This window comes from Triticum aestivum, chromosome 1A, assembly GCF_018294505.1.
Source record: "Triticum aestivum cultivar Chinese Spring chromosome 1A, IWGSC CS RefSeq v2.1, whole genome shotgun sequence".
NCBI classification, from domain to species: Eukaryota; Viridiplantae; Streptophyta; class Magnoliopsida; order Poales; family Poaceae; genus Triticum; species Triticum aestivum.
This window is the reverse complement of record NC_057794.1, coordinates 368,334,481-368,354,541: the sequence shown is the minus strand read 5'-3', so window position 1 is coordinate 368,354,541 and position 20,061 is coordinate 368,334,481.

Sequence of the window (20,061 nt, the reverse complement as noted above, 5' to 3'; positions counted from 1 at the left end):
AGTCTAGTACTCGCCTAAGTTCCAAAAATCCTACCGAGTGATGAGCAAACCTCATACTCGGAGGCTTAGCTACAGCCCCGTGCTTGCCTAAGTTTCAAAAATCCTACTGAGTGATGAGCAAGCCTCTCACTCGGAGGCTTAGCTGCAGTCCAGTACTCGCCAAAGTTGAAAAAATCCTACCGAGTGATGAGCAAGCCTCTCACTCGGGGGCTTAGCTGCAGCCCCGTGCTCACCTAAGTTTCAAAAATCCTACCGAGTGATGAGCAAGCCTCTCACTCGGAGTCTTAGCTGCAGCCCCGTGCTCGCCTAAGTTTCAAAAATCCTACCGAGGGATGATCAAACCTCACACTCGGGGACTTAGCTGCAGCTTAGTACCCGCCTAAGTCGAAAAACCACCCTTATCCGCAAGGATGACGAGGTGCAGGTCGACTGCAATCCTCTCACAAAGCTGTGCTACAAGTACAATGTCCGCTCCATCCCTATCCGCAAAGATGATGAGGTGCAGGTCGAGTCCAATCCTCTCACGGAGCCACGCTACGAGTACAATGTCCGCTCCATCCCTATCCGCAAGGATGACGAGGTGCAGGTCGACCGCAACCCTCTCCTCGGAGCTGCGCCACAAATACAATGTGCGCTCCATCCTTATCCGCAAGGACGGCAAGGTGCTGGTCGACTGGGATATGTCCTTTAGAGTTGCATCTCGAAGGATATTCCAATTGAAGAACAAGTTCTACTCGAAGACGAACGCAAGCATATGCAGAAGATAAACCAAGATCGGATAAAATCTCAAGAGTTTCAAAACGAAGATAAAAGTACTCGGGCATCAGGCCCGAAGGAGTTTAACGGTTACAGAAACCACTCGGCATTCCGAGGCAAATTTAAATCTCAAGTTTGTTCATTTGGCAGGAGGAGGGCTTGCAGGCTCGATGAATTCGTCCAAGTCAATTCCATCAGTGATCCGAGTGGCAGTAGCGATGAAAGTCTCCATGAAGGACTAGAAGTCATGCCTTTTGGTTTTGGCAACCTTGATCGCCGCGAGCTTATCTTCACGGGCTTCCTTGCAGTGGACTCTTACCAGCGACAGAGCCACGTCAGCACCGCATCGGGCAGAGGACTTCTTCCATTCTTGCACCCAACTGGGGACCTCGTTGGGTCGAGCCATCAGAGACTCGAGATCATTTTGAAGCGTTGCCCTTGACCAGAGCGATGAGTCGATGCGTGAAACTGCCACCTTCAGACAAGCAAGATAACTTGTAACACTGGCGATGCGGGATTCCAGTCGAAGCACATTCATGGCAGCCTCGTCGCCGACTGGAGAAAGGATAGGGTCCAAACCCGTCTCGATCCGTCCAGTCTCCTCTTCAAAGTTTTGGACTTAATGAGTCGACTGGACATGACTAACTTGCAAACAGTAAAGCAGTCGGATTAAGGGTACGTTCGAGCATAAGAAAGAGCTTCTTGGCGAGGGTTTCCAGATAAGCTTCTAAGTCATTTCTCTTACGAGCCATGTCTTCCAGCTTCTCATTCAGAGCCACCTTATCCTTCTTCAAACGAGTTGCCTCTCGGTTGGATTCAGTGAGAGAAGACTTCAACTTGCTTACTTCGTCTTCCAGCACTCCGACTGAAGCCAGCTTCTTGTCAGCAAGGGTAGTCTTCTCTTGAGCCTCCTTCTACGCAGCTGCAAGGTCCAAGTCCTTCTTCTCTAGAGCCAACCTCATTTTCTCTGCAAAACAAGCATTTAGATCAAACAAAAGATCGAAGGTATAATTTAAAGGACACTCGACATGAGTAGTCGACAGGCAGTTACCTTCCATACCGGCAACTTCATCTTGAGCCTTCTTCAAATTTTGTTGGCCAGCTCCAGGTCAAGGTTGAGTTGCCTCTGCTTCTCCTCAAATTCGGTGAACTTGGAAATGAGAGTACAAGATTTCTGCAGAGAGTAAAAGACATATCAATCGACAAGATCAAAGATTATTTACTTCCGAGTGAATAAAACTTCAAAGTTTACTCAGAACCCAACCGACTGCCAGCAGTCGATGCGGTCTCGGGGACTACACCCAGTGGGTGCACTTGGCGTGCCCCCACTGGTTCAGTTTCCACTCGGCCGGTCCGCCCAGGTCGAGTAAAAAAAAAGAAGAAGTACTCAGACCCCGGCCGACTGTCGGCAGTCAACCTGGTCTTGGGGATTACACCCAGTGGGTGCACTTGGCGTGCCCCCACTGGTTCAGATCCGCCTAGACCGAGTGGAAGAAAGGAAAGAGAAAGAAGTGCTCAGACCCCAGCCGACTGCCATCAGTCGACTGCGGTCTCGGGGACTACACCCAGTGGGTGCACTTGTCGTGCCCCCACTGGTTCAGAACCCACTCGACCAGACCGAGTGGAAGAGCGCAAATACTAAAGACAACAAAACACTCAGTGGGTGTATAGATTCGAAGCAGACAATAAGAGATTGTATGAAGGACAATATTCAGGTAGCATATCCTAATAGAACAAGTTCAGTCGGAAGTCAACTTACCTGAACATTGGCTCGAAGAGCCGCGCTGGCGTTGTAAGCAGCCTGGCTATTGTCGTGCACCGCCTTCATCCGCTCCATCATTACGCCATCTTGACGGATAGCCTCCGTAGCGGCGTCCGACTGGCTTTCTGGAACATGATAGGTGGTGAAGAAGGGGACAAATGGTCCAGATGCAGCAGCTTGGAGCTCCGAGGCATGAGGTTGGATGGCTGAAGAAAACACTGGTACAGTCGATGGTGCGAGGCGTTCACTCAACGCTGGGACAACAAAAGTTACAGAGGCTCTACCTGCATCTTCGGCCTGTTGGACTGTTGGTTCTGTCGCCAGTTCCGACTGAGATATCTTGCCAGCTGCTGCTTTCTTGCTCCTTCCGGGCCTCGGTACCACGTCTTCATCGTCATCCGGAAGCTCGATAACATTGAGTGGGGCTGCAAATAAATCAGTCGACCCCAAGTGAATCACCAGAATTTAATCGACCAAATAATCAAGAACAAGATCATGAGAATTGTACCTGGGTTGGAGGTAACCGCATCTTCCATCTCCTCGTCTTGGTACTGGCGGGTGGAAGTTCCAGAGGTGGCAGCACTGCAAATATCAACATTCAGTCGGTTACGTTCTGTTACCCAAGTCAACCAAAGGATTAGCTCAGATTGTTACCCAGAGATAGTTGGAATGGCCACTTTGATTTTGGGCAAAGCCTTCGGCGATTTGGAAGATGCAGCCTTCGGTGGTTTCGGCATTGGAGGCGGCACAGTCTTGGGCTGCTTCGGTGCCTTCTCAGTCGGTACTGGAGAAGACGTCCGAGGGCACTTTGAAGACTGCCCCGTTGGTGCGGCCACCAGGTCGGGGGTGCTTGCCGGGTCATGAGTGTGTTTGAACCTCCTTTCTCTACGAGGTGGCGAGTCGACTTCTTCTTCATCACTTGGGTCGTTGCTCTCCTCGTCCTCCTCTTCATCCGAGTGCCACTCGCCACTCTCGCCTCCCCCTCGGGATCTTGCTCCTGCTCTCCGTTGGGCATTGAATACATATCAACAAGGGCCTAGAAGACAATGAACAAAAGAAAGATAGTCGGCCGTCAACAAGATGTTACATGGTTAATCAAGAAAACACTCGACAATGCAAAATCGTACCTGTTCTGGCTGGCGCAAATGGTCGAATGGAACCACCCTCCTGGACCCCCGGGGGTTATCCTTGTTGCCAGTAATGCCTCTCAGCCACTGCTCCACCGTGTTCTCACTGACATCCTCTAGGTGGATCTGAGTGGAATCCTCGATTCCCGAGTACATCCACATCGGATGGTCACGAGCTTGGAGTGGTTGGATACGTCGACTGAGGAAGACCTCCAACAGGTCCATACCGGTCACTCCGTCGCGGACGAGTTGGACCACCCGCTCGACCAACACCTTCACCTATGCCTTCTCCTCTGGGATCACTCTCAAGGTGGAGGGCTTCTTTACTCGGGCCATGGAAAAGGGGGGAAGTCCAGTCGACTGACCCGGAGTCGGCTGGTCCTTGCAGTAGAACCAGGTCGACTGCCAACCCCGGACCGACTCGGGAAGGATCATAGTTGGGAAAGTGCTTTTGTTCCACATCTGAATTCCAAGACCCCCGCACATCTGTATCACTTGCGTCCTCTCGTCACTCGGGTTGGCATTCTTGACCGTTTGAGAACGGCACGTGAATATGTGCTTGAAGAGACCCCAGTGTGGTCGACAACCCAGGAAGTTCTCGCACATGGACACGAAAGCGGCAAGGTACACGATGGTGATTGGGGAAAAGTGGTGGAGTTGAGCCCCGAAGAAGTGCAAGAAACCTCGAAAGAAAGGATGGGGAGGCAAAGAAAACCCGCGGTCGACGTGAGTAGCAAAGAGAACACACTCACCCTCCTGCGGCTGCGGCTCGGTCTCATTCTCCGGGAGCCGTGCCGATTTGTGGGGGATCAGTCCCCGCTCGACCAGGTCGTCGATATCGTCTTGGATGATTGTCGAGCGAATCCAGTCGCCCTGGATCCAACCAGGCGGCAGGCCGGACCTCGACGAAGACCCGCTCCGGCTGGTCCTCTTCCCTTTCGCCTTCGCCGTCGCCTTCTTGGCACGCTCCAACACCACCGTCTTCTCCTTCCCCATGGCAGCGGATCGAGTTCAAACGGGGCGACAACACCGAGGGCAGAGGCAGATGCGGTGGAGAAAACAGAGGAGGAAGGGGAAGAATGAGAACGCACTATGCGAAAACCCCCGTCCAACGCCTTATATGAGATCATTTCCGAGTGGCTGACTCGTGGGCCCAGGTGATCCGATCAAATCCCATTATAGTTGCGCACGCGATATGTGACGAAAAAGGTGGCGTGGAGATCGAGGTGGCCTGCCTAATCCATCCCGATTACTGCGGCCTCCCCCGCTCGGCGCGCTTCCCGAAATTCGAATCCCGTGAAATCCGCAGACAGCAGAACAACCCGTCATCCGGAAGATTTTTTTCCCCATATCAACACTCGAAGCTTAACAATGAAGGTTCACTCGACAAAACCAAGAATGGATCAAGGCGACTGAACAAGCAGTTAAAGTCATCATGAATGTTCATTCGACCTCTGGACAAGACATTTCCGAAGCGCAAAAGCTGAATCAGAGAGGTTATCAACTCCTTCCCCACTCGAACCCTGAACCATTCGGGGGCTAATGATGAAGATATGTACCTAGGGTAGGGTCATAGGCCTGACCTAGACACCCTCCCCTAGGGCTTCACCCTCAAACCAGAAGCATTTGAAGAGGAGTCATCATCCACTCGACCATGAGGACTTCCACTCGGGAGACTTGAAGTCACTCGACCGTGGAGACTGTCACTCGACCACCAGAGGGTCTAAGGTCGCTCCGAACTGCAACGGTCGGACATCACCTCATAGATTTAATGGTCATTATGTCTCTTTATTTACTAGCATTACCAGCAATGTCTCCCCTTTAATGTACCTTAAACCCTTTGTAACGTGGGCTGGCTGGGGTCCTGGCGCACTCTATATAAGCCACCCCCTCCACAGGTACAAGGGTTCGCATCTTTTGTAAACTCACACACGCATAATCCAGTCGACCGGCTGAGAGCACCGAGACGTAGGGCTGTTACTTCTTCCGAGAAGGGCCTGAACTTGTAAAACTCATGTGTACAACTACTCCATAGCTAGGATCTTGCCTCCTCATACTTACCCCCCATTCTACTGTCAGTCTTAGATCCACGACAGGCATACCTTTAGCTGGAGTGCAGGTCCTGTGTGGTGGGGCTAGTGGTGTGGCTAGTTAAGTATGTGTACAGTTTGCTAGAGTCGGTCCAACATTTTGTGTCACTGGTTGTACAACTGCTACCTCTTGAGCACTGCGTTGGTTTTCCCTTGAAGAGGAAAGGGTGGTGCAGCAAAGTAGCATAAGTATTGCCCTTAGTTTTTGAGAACTAAGGTATCAATCCAGTAGGAGTCCGCGCACGAGTCCCTCGCACCTACATAAACAAATAAATCCTCGCAACCAACGCGATAAGGGTTTGTCAATCCCTACACGGTCACTTACGAGAGTGAGATCTGATAGATATGATAGGATAATAGTTTTGGTATTTTTATGATAAAGAGAAATAAAAGATGCAAATGAAAATAAATGGCAAAGGAAATAACTAAGTATTGGAAGATTAATATAATGGAAGATAGACCCGGGGGCCATAGGTTTCACTAGTGGATTCTCTCAAGAGCATAAGTATTTACGGTGGGTGAACACATTACTGTTGAGCAATTAACAGAATTGAGCATAGTTATGAGAATATCTAGGTATGATCATGTATATAGGCATCACGTCTGAGACAAGTAGACCGACTCCTGCTTGCATCTACTACTATTACTCCACACGTCGACCGCTATCGAGCATGCATCTAGAGTATTAAGTTCAAGAGAAAAGAGTAACGCTTTAAGCAAGATGACATGATGTAGAGGGATAAACTCATGCAATATGATATAAACCCAATCTTGTTATGCTCGATGGCAACAATACAATACGTGCCTTGCTGCCCCTACTGTCACTCGGAAAGGACACCGCAAGATTGAACCCAAAGCTAAGCACTTCTCCCATTGCAAGAAAGATCAATCTAGTAGGCTAAACCAAACTGATAATTCGAAGAGACTTGCAAAGATAACCAATCATACATAAAAGAATTCAGAGAAGATTCAAATATTGTTCATAGATAAACTTGATCATAAACCCACAATTCATCGGTCTCAACAAACACACCGCAAAAGAAGATTACATTGAATAGATCTCCACAAGAGAGGGGGAGAACTTTGTATTGAGATTCAAAAAGAGAGAAAAAGCCATCTAGCTAATAACTATGGACCCGTAGGTCTGAAGTAAACTACTCACACTTCATCGGAGGGGCTATGGTGTTGATGTAGAAGCCCTCCGTGATCGATGCTCCCTCCAGCGGAGCTCCGGAAAAGGCCCCAAGATGGGATCTTGTGGATACAGAAAGTTACGGCGGTGGAATTAGGGTTTTGGCTCCGTATCTGGTAGTTTGGGGGTACGCAGGTATATATAGGAGGAAGGAGTATGTCGGTGGAGCAACAGGGGGCCCATGAGGGTGGAGGGCGCGCCTGGGGGGGGGGTAGGCACGCCCCCTACCTCGTGCCTTCCTTGTTGATTACTTGACGTAGGGTCCAAGTCCTCTGGATCATGTTCGTTCCAAAAATCACGTTCCTGAAGGTTTCATTCCGTTTGGACTCTGTTTGATATTCTTTTTCTGCGAAACCCTAAAATAGGCAAAAACAACAATTCTGGGCTGGGCATCCGGTTAATAGGTTAGTCCCAAAAATAATATAAAAGTGTATAATAAATCCCAATAATGTCCAAAACAGAATATAATATAGCATGGAACAATCAAAAATTGTAGATACCTTGGAGACGTATCAAGCATCCCCAAGCTTAATTCCTGCTCGTCGTCGAGTAGGTAAATAATAAAAACAGATTTTTTGATGTGGAATGCTACTTGGCATAGTTTCAATGTAATTCTTCTTAATTGTGGTATGAATATTCAGATCCGAAAGATTCAAGACAAAAGTTCAATATTGACATAGAAATAATAATACTTCAAGCATACTAACTAAGCAATTATGTCTCTTCAAAATAACATGGCCAAAGAAAGTTATCACTACAAAATCATATAGTCTGGTTATGCTCTATCTTCCCCACACAAAGTATTTAAATCATGCACAATCCCGATGACAAGCCAAGCAATTGTTTCATACTTTTGGTGTTCTCAAACTTTTTCAATCTTCATGCAATACATGAGCGTGAGCCATGGACATAACACTTTAGGTGGAATTGAATGGTGGTTGTGGAGGAGACAAAAAAGGGGGAAGATAGTCTCACATCAACTAGGCGTATCAACGGGCTATGGAGATGCCCATCAATGGATATCAATGTGAGTGAGTAGGGATTGCCATGCAACGGATGCACTACAGCTATAAGTATATGAAAGCTCAACAAAAAGAACTAAGTGGGTGTGCATCCAACTCGCTTGCTCACAAAGACCTAGGGCATTTTGAGGAAGCCCATCTTTGGAATATACAAGCCAAGTTCTATAATGAATTTTTTTCACTAGTATATGAAATTGATAACATAGGAGACTCTCTATTATGAAGATCATGGTGCTACTTTGAAGCACAAGTGTGCTACAAGGATAGTAGCATTGTCCCTTCTCTCTTTTTCTCTCATATTTTTCATTTGGACTTTTTTATGGCCTCTTTTTTTCGTCCGGGGTCTCATCCCGACTTGTGGGGGAATCATAGTCTCCATCATCCTTTCCTCACTTGGGACAATGCTCTAAAAATGATGATCATCACACTTTTATTTACTTACAACTCAACAATTACAACTCAATACTTAGAACAAAATATGACTCTATGTGAATGCCTCCGGGGGTGTACTGGGATATGCAATGAATCAAGAGTGACATGTATGAAAGAATTATGAACGATGGCTTTGCCACAAATACAATGTCAACTACATGATCATGCAAAGCAATATGACAATGATGGAGCGTGTCATAGTAAACGGAACGGTGGAAAGTTGCATGGCAATATATCTCGGAATGGCTATGGAAATGCCATGATAGGTAGGTATGGTGGCTGTTTTGAGGAAGGTATATGGTGGGTGTATGATACCGGTGAAAGGTGCGCGGATTAGAGAGGCTAGCAATGGTGGAAGGGTGAGGGTGCGTATGATCCATGGACTCAACCTTAGTCATGAAGAACTCATATACTTATTGCAAAAATCTACAAGTTATCAAAGAAAAGTATTACGTGCATGCTCCTAGGGGGATAGATTGGTAGGAAAAGACCATCGCTCGTCCCCGACTGCCACTCATAAGGAAGACAATCAATAAATAAATCATGCTCCGACTTCATCACATAATGGTTCACCATACGTGCATGCTACGGGAATCACAAACTTTAACACAAGTATTTCTCAAATTCACAACCACTCGACTAGCATGACTCTAATATTACCATCTCCATATCTCAAAACAATTATCAAGTATCAGACTTCTCATAGTATTCAACACACTCATAAGAAAAAATTTATTAATCTTGAATGCCTAGCATAATTAAAGCAATTAATCTTGAATGCCTAACATAATTAAAGCAAACTACCATGCTGTTTTGTAGGACTCTCAAAATAATCTAAGTGAAGCATGAGATAACAATAGTTTCTATAAAACAAATCCACCGACGTGCTCTAAAAGATATAATTGAAGCACTAGAGCAAAAACTATATAACTCAAAAGATATAAGTGAAGCACACAGAGTATTCTAACAATTTGCGAATCATGTGTGTCTCTCTCAAAAGGTGTGTACAGCAAGGATGATTGTGGAAAACTAACAAATAAAGACTCAAATAATACAAGACGCTCCAAGAAGAACACATATCATGTGGTAAATAAAAATATAGCTCCAAGTAAAGTTACCGATGGAAGTAGATGAAAAGGGGATGCCTTCCGGGGCATCCCCAAGCTTTGGCTTTTAGGTGTCCTTAGATTATCTTGGGGTGCCATGGGCATATCCAAGCTTAGGCTCTTTCCACTCCTTGTTCCATAATCCATCAAATCTTTTACCCAAAACTTGAAAACTTCACAACACAAAACTTAAAGTAGAAAATCTCGTGAGCTCCGTTAGTGAAAGAAAACAAAAGGCCACTTCAAGGTACTGTAATGAGATCATTCTTTATTTATATTTGTGTTAAACCTAATGTATTACAACTTCACTATGGTTTATAAACTATTTTACTAGCCATAGATTCATTAAAATAAGCAAACAACACACGAAAAACAGAATCTGTCAAAAACAGAACAGTCTGTAGTAATCTGTAGCTAACGCAAGATCTGGAACCCCAAAAATTCTAAAATAAATTTCTGGACATGAGTAGTTTATCTATTAATCATATGCAAAAAGAATTAACTAAATATCACTTTCCGAATAAAAACGGCAGCAATTCTTGTGAGCGCTAAAGTTTCTGTTTTTTACAGCAAGATTAAAAAGACTTTCCCTAAGTCTTCCCAATGGTTCTACTTGGCACAAACACTAATTAAACACAAAAAACACAAACAAAACAGAGGCTTGATAAATTATTTATTACATAACGGCAAGGATAAATATTGTGTTGTCTCCCAACAAACGCTTTTCTTTAAAGCCTTATAGCTAGGCATAAGATTTCAATGATGCTCACATGAAAGACAAGAATTGAAGCACAAAGAGAGCATCATAGAACACGTGACAAACACATGTAAGTCTAACATACTTCCTATGCATAGGCATCTTATAGGCAAACAAATTATCAAGGAAAGCAAAAACTAGCATATGCAAGAAAGCGGAAAGAAACAATAGTAATCACAACATAATGAGAGGTAATCTAGTAACATGAAAATTTCTACAACCATACACTACAAAAAAAAGACACATCCGTGACATTTTGGGCCGAACAAATTTTTTTGTCATACATATGACACTTATATGACAATAATTGTGACAAAACTTGGTATCATCATAGATGTGGTGGGCTCCTACTTCTATGACAAAAAATCATGATAGAAAATGGGCTTTTCGTCCTGGGCGGGCCGGAGATGCAGCTGCAGGACATTCTTAGGGCCGTCCATGACGGAAAAAACCGTGATAGAAGCGAGGGGGAGGAAAATTTCGGGGAGTTCCCGGTTACGGTGGGAGGTCGGGGGCCAAGCGATGCGCATTTTGCTGGAAATGTGCCCTAGAGCCAATAATAAAATGGTTATTATTATATTTCTTTGTTCATGATAATTGTCTATTATTCATGCTATAATTGTGTTATCCAGAAATCATAATACATGTGCGAATACATAGACCACAACACGTCCCTAGTGAGCCTCTAGTTGACTAGCTCATTGATCAAAAGATAGTCATGGTTTCCTGACTATGGACATTGGATGTCATTGATAACGGGATCACATCATTAGGAGAATGATGTGATGGACAAGACCCAATCCTAAGCATAGCTCAAAGATTGTGTAGTTCGTTTGCTGTAGCTTTTCCGAATGTCAAGTATCATTTCCTTAGACCATGAGATTGTGCAACTCCCGGATACCGTAGGAGTACCTTGGGTGTGCCAAACGTCACAACATAACTGGGTGACTATAAAGGTACACTACAGGTATCTCCGAAAGTGTCTGTTGGGTTGGCACGAATCGAGACTGGGATTTGTCACTCCGTATGACGGAGAGGTATCTCTGGGCCCACTCGGTAATGCATCATCATAATGAGCTCAATGTGACCAAGTGGTTGATCACGGGATCATGCATTACGACACGAGTAAAGTGACTTGCCGGTAACGAGATTGAACAAGGTATTGGGATACCGACGATCGAGTCTCGGGCAAGTAACGTACCGATTGACAAAGGGAATTGTATACGGATTGATTGAATCCTCGACATCGTGGTTCATCCGATGAGATCATCGAGGAGCATGTGGGAGCCAACATGGGTATCCAGATCCTGCTGTTGGTTATTGACCGGAGTGTCGTCTCGGTCATGTCGGCATGTCTCCCGAACCCGTAGGGTCTACACACTTAAGGTTCCGTGACGCTAGGGTTGTAGAGATATTAGTATGCAGTAACCCGAAAGTTGTTCGGAGTCCCGGATGAGATCCCGGATGTCACGAGGAGTTCTGGAATGGTCCGTAGGTAAAGATTTATATATAGGAAGTCCAGTTTGGGCCATCGGGAAGGTTCCGAGGGTCGCAGGTATTGTACCGGGACCACCGGAAGGGTCCCGGGGGGTCCACCGGGTGGGGCCACCTATCCCGGAGGGCCCCATGGGCTGAATTGGGAGGGGAACCAGCCCCTAGTGAGCTGGTGCGCCCCCCTTGGGCCTCCCCTGCGCCTAGGGTTGGGAAACCCTAGGGGTGGGGGCGCCCCCCACTTGGCTTGGGGGGAAGCCACCCCTTGGCCGCCGCCCCCCTTGGAGATCCATATCCTAGGGCCGGCGCCCCCCCCCAAGGCCCCTATATAAAGAGGGGGGGAGGGAGGGCAGCCGCACCCTTGCTCTTGGCGCCTCCCTCTCCCTCCGTAACACGTCTCCTCCCCGCTTGCGCTTGACGAAGCCCTGCCGGGATCCTGCTGCATCCACCACCACGCCGTCATGCTGCTGGATCTTCATCAACCTCTCCTTCCCCCTTGCTGGATCAAGAAGGAGGAGACGTTTCACCAACCGTACGTGTGTTGAACGCGGAGGTGCTGTCCATTCGGCACTTGGTCATCGGTGATTTGGATCACGACGAGTACGACTCCATCAACCCCGTTCTCTTGAACGCTTCCGCGCGCGATCTGCAAGGGTATGTAGATGCACTCCTCTCTCCCTCGTTGCTAGATGACTCCATAGATTGATCTTGGTGATGCATAGATAATTTTAAAATTCTGCTACGTTCCCCAACACGTTTCTCTCGTACACGTACGCGCGTGTGTGCGAGGCGTTGGCTCTAACTGAACCCGAGCGAGGCGTTGGGCTCTAGCTGAACCCGAGCGATTGCACTGCAGGCTACCCGTTACTGAACCCGAGCGATCGATCGATGGTTGTTAACTGAACCTGATTGAGCGATTCCTTCGCTACTGCTGCTAACTGAAGCCGATCGATGCTGCCTCTGGATGAACAGGGCCCCGTGGTGTTGCCTCTGGATGAACAGGACCCCGATCGATCGAGCCGGTTCGGGTTGGATGAACAGGACCCCGTGGAGGGCTGGATGAACAGGACCACCCCGTGGAGGGAAGGATGAACAGTGGAGGGCGGAATGAATAGTAGCGCATGGAGGGATGGTTGAACAGGAGCCCGTGGAGAGGGCTGGTTGAACAGTAGCCGGTGGAGTAGCGCGCGGTGGAGGCTGGATGAACTGGAGCCCGTGGATGAACAGTCGCAGGTGGAGGCTGGAGGAGGTCGACGGTGGATGAACAGTAGCTCGTGGAGGCTGGAGGGGGTCGACGGTGGAGATGAACAGTATCTTGTGGAGTCCCGTTTTGCGGTACGCCACACCGCTCCCGATGAACAGGACCCCCGTTTCGACCATAGCGCTCCAACACAAGTCCGTTTCGTCCGTTTTGTGGTACGCCACACCCCTCCCGATCAACAGGAGCCCCGTTTCGACCGTAGGAGGTCAGTTTCCTCCGTTTTGCGGTACGCCAAACCCCTCCCGATGAACAGGATCCCGTTTCGAATGTGGCTGGTCGAACACAAGGCCGTTTCCTCCGTTCTGTGGTACGCCAGGCCTCGTTTCCATCGCCTGTTCCGTCCAAGGCCTCCCGATGAACACGACGCATTCCGTTGCCTCCCCATGAACACGACACATTCCGTTGCCTCCCCATGAACACGACGATGACACTGTTTCTTCGTTCCGACCCAGCCATGTACACGAGCCCTGGCCGTACGTATGCGCGAGTAGGCGTTCGAGACCCCGCCCGTATGTACACATACGTGGCCATATTTTCTTTCTTGCACCCTGGCCGCTGTATGTACGTGTACATGCTACGTGCGCGCCTCTACTACGACACGTGCACCTCTACATCGACCAGTATATATGTACGTACACGTTTGTGACCAGAATGACAATGCTATGTATGCTTCGACCAGGTGGGTCCCAACTGTCAGGCACTTCCTTGCGTGTGAAGATGTAGCTGGTGAGTCCCAGCAGTCAGGGGTAAAGGTTTTTTCGCGAAATATGGTGGCCCGTCTAGTGGGTCCCCGCTGTCAGGTGGAGGAATAATTATTTTGCACATAATAAGGAGGCACTTCCTTGCTGCGGCCGTGGACCCAGCTGTCAGCGTCTCCATGCACAGTACTCTTCCGATGGAAGTCGTTCATTGACCACATTGACCACGCCGCGCCGAGAGCACCATGGCGGTGGACGACGATGGGGCTTAGGAAGGGGACGGCACGGAGCCGGGGAAGACGCGGCAGTGGAAGCTCGCGCGGAGAGGAGTATGAGGGTTCACTGGTTCGGCTGCGTTGTGAGGCTGCCGTCGCTGTAGGGCCTAGCCAGCGGTGGGAATAGTAGGGGGCGGTGAGGCCTGCGCGGCAGCATAGCCGACAACGGGTGGCAGGAGCATGCGGCACGACCGGCGCTGCTTTGGGCGGCTGGAGCAAGAAGACTAGAGGTTGAAGAAGCACTACGGCCGTTGGATGGACATTGTACGGTCACTGGAGCTAGAATCGTTCATATTAACTAAGTTGACAAAGCCCTTCGTCCCCGTCAACTTAGTAGGCCCACAAGTCAGCCTCCCACCAAGGTGGGTCCCAGCTAGGCGGGGGAGTATTCATTTTTTTGTGCCTAATAAGGAGGCACTTCCGGTTGGTCTGAGCTGACAGCGGGGGGAACGTTTTTTCGCGAAATACGGTGGCCCGTCCGATGGGTCCTAGCAGTCAGGGGGAAACGATTTTTTTCGCAAAATACTGGTGGCCCGTCCGGTGGGTCCCCGCTGTCAGGTGGAGGAATAATTATTTTGCGCGTAATAAGGAGGCACTTCCTTGCGGCTGCCGTGGACCCAGCTGTCAGCCTCTCCACGTACAGTACTGTTCTGATGGAAGTCGGTCGTTGACCATATTGACCATGCCGCGCCGAGAGCACCACGGCGGTGGACGACGGCGAGGCATAGGAAGGGGATGATGCGGAGCCGGGGAAGACACGACAGTGGATGCCCACGCGGAGAGGAGTACGAGCGTTCACCGGTTCGGCTGCGGTGTGAGGCTGCCGTCGCTGTAGAATAACAGGGGGTGTGGGTGAGTAGAGGGATGCCCTGGCCAGCGGTGGGAGTAGTAGGGGGCGCTGAGGCCTGCGCGGCAGCACAACCAGCCATGGGAGGCGGGAGTAGGCGATCCCGCCGGCGCTGCTTTGGCGGCTGGAGCAAGAAGATCAGAGATTGAAGAAACACGACGGCCGTTGGATTGACATCCAACGGTTACGTCTGCTAGAATCGTTTGTTGACGTATATAATAACTAAAAAAATCTTGTATACGCGTCAACTAAATAGGCCCACAAGTCAGACCACTCCCTCTTTTTTTAATAATTTATATATAGCTCATGGCAACTTCTTATGCAATTTATTGCAGTCGTTTTTTTGGTTGGCCAGGGCCAATTTCACATATTTCTGTGGATTCCAAACTATTTTTAATACCGAAATGTCCAGCCAGATTTAAAGTACTTTGAAGATATATTTAAATTAGGTTAATGCCCAGTGAAATAGGAATCCGAAAATGTAATAAAATTCAGAAATTATAAAGTAATTGCCAATTTGTCATCTGTTTTTATATTTACAACCCATTTCATATTACTTTCAAGATTTGCAGGCATCTTGAAAGAGTTGCAGCCCATCAGGGCGTAGAAAAATAAGTAGGCCTGGATTGGGTATTCTTCAGAAAAAATAAATTGAGCTCATTTTCACAAAGAAAAAATAGCCGGGTTGGTCAGACGGTGAACATAAAATATAAGCCTGGGCTAGAATGGCCACAGCCCAGTTCAAACCCTGCTCCGTCTCAACAATACCAAACAAAAAAAGTACTGCTCGAGTAGCTACGTCCCAGGTGTCAGCCGATCTTGTACTATTCTCTTGTCTATTGACTATATACGCTCCCAATGTCGTCGGTCCCAGATGTCAGGAAAACACTAGGAGGAAGCATTTTATTTTTCCATACGCTGACGTGGTGGGCCCCTACTGTCATCCTCTCCACGTACTTCTGCCGATTCCTGTTGTTTGTTGACCATATTGACAACGCAAGAGGGCGGCGCCGCGGCGAGCACACCAAAGCGCGCGGAGGACGTCGGCGTTAACGATTTAGGAGACGGTGGGGCGGCGATGCATGCGCTGAGGCGCAGCCAGCCATGGGAGGCAGAAGCAGGCGGCCCCGCCGGCGCTGGTTTGGTTTTGGCGGCTGGAGGAAGACAGGACTGAAGAAACACGATAGACTGTAGTACTTAACAACCTTAACTTAAACCAGCAGGGGCACTTAACAACCAAAGCTGAAAGCATTATGAGTACTTATACAGGTTCAACCATACGAAGCACGCCTGAAACAGTGCTACTTCGCCTACAGTTAACCAAGGGTGAGGCCGCCAAGCCCCAGGACAAGGCCTAGGCGCCACCCCGCACATCCACCACCTTCTGAAAGCGGCTTCATCTCGCAACATGGTCAATAAACATGATATTCGCTTTAGAGCCATGGAAAAGCATGAACATAATCTTCTGTCCTATTCTCCAAGATGGGCGGGCCTTCATTATTTGAGACCACCCATGAATAAGTATCTTTTCACCTCCAAGGGGAATTGAGTAGGTCGACATAAACATCATGTTGTGACCAAGCACAAGTCTGACCCGACCATGGTCAGGCATCTGTATAGGAACAATAGAACTTGGCAATTCCTGTTTCAAGAAGATCACAGCTGTAAAACTGTGTATAAGCAATAGTTTATGAACAACATATATAACAGAAAACAGCTCGTACCATAAGTTTCTTGACACAGTTGGACTTGTTCAACGAGTGCAGCAGTGGCACACATATCCCACGTGGCCTTCCACCATTGAAACGCCCCACAAGGACCTCAAGACGATCAATAAAGTGTAGGAACTTGTGGATGTCGATCCAGTCAACTTCAGTGCCATTAGTAACAGCCGAGTTATTACAGAGTAACAAACGAGCAGACTGCTTTACTCTGAAAAAACCTACACGTGCCACTGATTATAAGAAAATATTAGTTAGAAGTAACATCTTCGTGAGAGATTCGTTGCTACTTCTAAAGTTAAATTGTGATTAGTTAGACAGAATAGGTGGATTAAGAAGTAATTGAGGCAACAAGCAAGAACCAGATACAAAACTAACATGGATGAACAACTGGAACGATGTCGGCGTGGAAGATCGCAGTGAAGATGAGAGCAGGTTCTGCTATTTCCATCAACATTCGTGCGCCAACTTTCAGTCTGTAACACTTGAGAAAGTTTATCCAAGTTTGGCCATAAAAAAGCAGCGATCTTCTTGGTTCATGAACCCAACTCGGAACTTATATCCATGGCTTGTCTTCACTGTGACCATTAAACTAATGTATTCAGTTATGGCAAGGCCGAGCATCTTGAGTACATGTGTTCTGGCAGAGCAAATAATACACTGCAGGAAAAATAATATGAGAACACAGCATGTTAAAAAAAACCCCACCCTCCCGGATAGAAAAGAGGATTCTAGGAACATACTGTGCGCGTTTCAAAATGTTGTGTTAGGATGAGAAGGAATAAGTGTGGCGTCTCGCCGAGGGCGCAGAAACCTGCAGGGTACTCGCACTTTGGGCACTGCAAATGAAGCACACTAGATTCAGTAGGAAGAAAAATGCATCAACGGCGGCGGCTGCCATCCTAGGATTACCTGCGACCAAGGGACTTGGGTTTATCGGGGATGGATGAAGAATTCGTACTTGGTTCTCCATGAGAAAACCCTATGCAATCGCCGAGAGGGGGTTTTCTCTGAACAAGCAGACGAGGGAGAAAGGGATTCAGGCCCAGTGAAATATTGCCGCTTCGTCCATCTAGCTTACTGCTAAAGCTGGAAAGGGGGGGTGTGATTTGACGGCTCATTGGGCATTACTGTGGCGCTACGACCGGGGTGTGTCTACCGTGAAGTTGTGCACTCTAATTTGTTCCTGTGGCACGTGGACCCCGTTGCCGGTTGCCCCACATATCAGTGAAAGGAAGTAGAAATACAGGAGTAACTAGTTACACATAAATATATTTTTTAACAGAGAGATACTCCCTCTGTAAAGAAATATACAAATCTTTTATATCACAGGCTCACCTTGCCGAGAAAAATACTCCCTCTGCAACACACGGGCATTAAAGGGGGTTCAGCTGAGAATATAATACTCAGATGTTTTTTTGAGGGATAAAAGTTGCTTTATTGAAGATTAACAGTCATAGGTATACAAATAATTTTGGGGGTTCCTGTGAGCCAATGATGGCGTCCACAGGGCAAAGAAGTAGCAGCTTTTGCGAGCACATGTGCTTCAACATTACACTCGCGTTTTTCATGTATAATCTCCATGGTTTGGAACATATTCTTCTTCATCTTGATCTCGTCCATAATAACTTTGCTGAGCCCCAAGTATGCCTCTCCGATATGCTTGACTGTTGCTGAACAATCGGTGCTAATCTGAACTTGTTGCAGGTTTAAGTCAAGAGCCAGAGATAGCCCCTCGCAATATGCCATTGCCTCTAGGATCTCTAGATCAGTAACACTTTCGCACACCAGTGCCAATGCTCCAAGGAAGAAGCCTGTATGATCCCGGCTCACAACTGCCAGGGCTCCCCTTTCACCATTGCGAGATAACGCAGCATCAACATTCATCTTCGCCCAACCCACAGCAGGAGGAGGACGCCACTTCTGCACTGAGCTAGTGCTTCTCGAAACCAGGTTCTGGACTTTGGGCCATAGGCCGACCCTGCATGTTTGGGGGCCCATGTGTTCTACCTCAGCGCTTTTCATATTGCAAGCGATCGTACGACGCTGGTTTTAGATGCTGTCGCAAGGCGAATACACAAAATTGAATAAAGCATAGCAGCTGTTGGAATGAAATCGAACGACAGTTCCTAACCAGCAATCAGAGTTGCAATTCTATCAATGATATACCATGTGATAAATAATACTATCGTACTACTTATACACACAGGACACTTGTTTCACCATGCCAGATTATTACATCAAAATCTTTCGGAGGATAGATCAGTTAGGCAGTTGCGTGTTGCTACTGAATAATTTCAAAGTTGATTTGGACCAGCTCTCCTTGCCAAGAAAGTTCGATTTTGACATCATCCCCTACCGCAAGATATGATTTAGATTTGAACCTTGACCATCCTTTAGCATCAATCATCATGCGACCATCCTTTGTACTTATGATATATTGAGTAGGTTCATTCACACCAAGGCTGTGCATGGTAAGAGAAACTTGGCCGCGGTCACCCGGATTGTTGAATGACTCCCTCGTTGCTCTAGGAATTCTCTGTTTGCAAACAAGAAGACATACCTAAACAGTTAGATCAACACAGTGAATCATGTGAAACAACATGGAAAGAAAAAAGAACGAAGCACTTGGGCGGCCAATGCTTACCAAGAAGGTGGACATGTCAGTTTTTGTAAGGACTTTGGTATATGAAGTGCGAACTGCAGCCCAGTCTATTGCCAGTGCAACTACACGGGCCGGAGCAGATGCAAGTGCAAGTGTTGGTGCAGGTGCCAAAGCCGCTGCTGCTGCCGGAGATGGTGCTCCTTGTAGAGCTGGTGCCGGTGTCGGAGCAGGTGCCGGTGTCGATGCCCGATCCTCTGGTAGATCAGACTGATCCGCTGACGCGGTCAGTGCCCAATCCTCAGCTGTATCAGACTGAGCTTCTGCCACTATCAGTGCTAGAGCAATTGTCAGTGCTCGATCTATGCGAGACATCGGCGATTGTGTCTGGTCTGCTACGATCAGCTTTCTAACTTGACTAGGATCCGTGACCGTGATCTAGTCTTTTTCTTCATTTCTTTTAAACTTGAGAAGGATTAATTGTGGCATTTTTGTTAAACCAAACTGCAATTCATCATAGGGATTCAGCTTGTACTTAGACAACAGACTGATCCAATTTTTTCCAGTAATATAAGTGATGGACAGTGCCTTCGTTACTGGCACGACATAAGAAGTGAAACCTGCAAAAATAGCCATCGTAGAGCAAACCAAACGGTTTATTCTGTGATGAATGTCACATGGCAAAACCTGCATCGTAAAATTGCAGGAAAAGAAAGAAAACATGACATTAAATGAATAAGATTTAGACAGCAAATCAATAAGATTTACTTGATGTGACACGAGTGAATCCTTACCTGGAAATCACTATGTTCAAGTACTAAACAGAAGATTGATCGTTCAACTACGCGTGGCATGCAGGGGCCCCGCCTACTCCTACAAGCAGGACAGTCCAAAGGTCGTGACAAATTGTATGGACCGAACA